The sequence below is a fragment of the Lactuca virosa genome, chromosome 8 (genome assembly GCF_052849685.1).
Source record: "Lactuca virosa cultivar CGN04683 chromosome 8, Lactuca_virosa_CGN04683_v6, whole genome shotgun sequence".
In the NCBI taxonomy this organism is placed as follows: domain Eukaryota; kingdom Viridiplantae; phylum Streptophyta; class Magnoliopsida; order Asterales; family Asteraceae; genus Lactuca; species Lactuca virosa.
In genome coordinates this window covers 163,155,342-163,157,149 of record NC_136433.1, presented here as the reverse complement: position 1 = coordinate 163,157,149, position 1,808 = coordinate 163,155,342, and the positions used below count along the sequence as shown (strand labels likewise).

General features: G+C 32.1%; 1 long non-coding RNA gene across 1 annotated transcript; it reads right to left on the bottom strand.

Moving 5' to 3' along the window:
- Positions 1-894: 894 nt before the first annotated feature.
- LOC145129476 (uncharacterized) lies at positions 895-1,566 on the bottom strand. Its single transcript, XR_013717519.1, has 3 exons — positions 1,367-1,566; positions 1,084-1,128; positions 895-1,007 (listed from the first exon to the last, which is right to left on the bottom strand). It is a non-coding gene; the product is annotated as an uncharacterized LOC145129476 (long non-coding RNA).
- Between the last annotated feature and the right edge of the window lie 242 nt (positions 1,567-1,808).

Genomic DNA, 1,808 nt, shown 5'->3' with positions numbered 1-1,808 from the left:
TCCATACATTGTATTCTTATTTTTTAACATTTTATGGATTTAACAGGTAAAACCGAAATAATTGGCTGATGTGAAATGGTTTTTCTTTTTAGTGAGACAAAATAGCAACATAATTTCATTGAAATGTTTATTATACCATCCTACTTTCAGTTTTTTGTATTGCAATCGTCTTAATAAGAAAAGAAATATTAAAATACAATGCTATAATTGGACATAATTTTCATAGCCATTTCTTTATTTAATATTCGAGAGGTAATACTTTACTTTTTTTTAACAGGGTGTTGCTGCCGCACTTGCTATTTACTTTGCAACACAAATGGGTCATTATATTATAACATACTACAATATATTTGTGTATTTGTAAATGGGCGAAACGTAGACAATAGCAACATACTTTACTGTAGCTACCAATTAGAAGAATGTACTATACTTCCACACAAAAGCGACACCTTCCGACCCCCGCAACGCGGGGGTCACCTTTCTAGTTTAGAAATAACTCACATGTATATAAATTTAATATTTTCTGTTCACACTTGGTGCAACTCACAATTATATAAATTACCCTTTATCTCTAGTTTTTACCCTTTATACGTTGAGCGTTTTCTAAAATCTTAAAATAGTTACAAATTTAATATTCTACACATTGATTTTTAAAACATCATGATAAACTATATAAGCCTAAAGTAGAGAAAACATCAAAGAAAATTTTGATCCTTTAAGTGAAATAGAAACTTTTGATAATGACAATTGACAAGTAGATTAAACTCAACGTCTCAATGAAATTAAGCACCGCACATAATACATATGAGGAAATTATTTGTTTCTTTACAATTGGTGGTCTTCAATTTGCATATAAATGAGTCCTTTTGATATAAAGAAATGCTTACAGTGATTGGAGATCCAATTTTTGAGAACTCATTGAACTCTCACAAGCCCTTCAATATCATCCATAACACTAGTCCTCACCGATCACAACAACGTTTGGGTTTCCAGAAACATCAATTTGACTGGAAAATAAGAATAAAAGAAAGATTAATATGATGAAGTAGAAAAGGCGAAGAATTTAGCAGCTTGGTTACCTACATAATCGGAGAAGGAGGCAGGTGTCCTCAATGGTATGGGTTCCCTCTACGCAAAGAAATACATCCATACAAATTGCAAACATCGATTTTTCAGAGATCACAATTCAAGAATCACAAATCACAAGTAAACCATCGGTTCAAATAAAATGCAAAGAAATACCTCCAAACAGATTGCAAACATCGATTTTTCAGAATTGGCGTTAACAAAATCAATTACCCAAAACCGAATACATAAAATCGATTAAATAAAAGAAACGAGTTCATTAGAAGAAAACAAAACTTACGGGTTGATTGGAGAATGAGAACCGTCCATGGTTCGAATCTGGCGATCGATTGGAGAAAACAGTTATCCATGGTTATGGGTCTGGAATCTTGATGATCGATAGTGGAGAGTTTAGGGATAGAACCGTTGAGAGTTTAGGGCTCGATGTGAATTGGAATAGGACAACATTAGGGTTGATGTTTATATTGTGCGTCAGATTGATGATGGTAGGCAAGGTGGGTTTTTTTTCCTGGTATCATGAAGGAGTCGATTGTGAATAGTGAAGAAGCAATTTAAAGGAAAAATTAAATGGATCCAGAGATATAAGCAATTTTTCATATATATTGGAACTTAATTTAGGTATATAAAAGAAAATTACCAAAATACTTTTATCTAGGTTTTTGAAATGATTGGTCAACAATTATTCCTACATCCACACAATAGATAGTTAGAAAAAATGAACA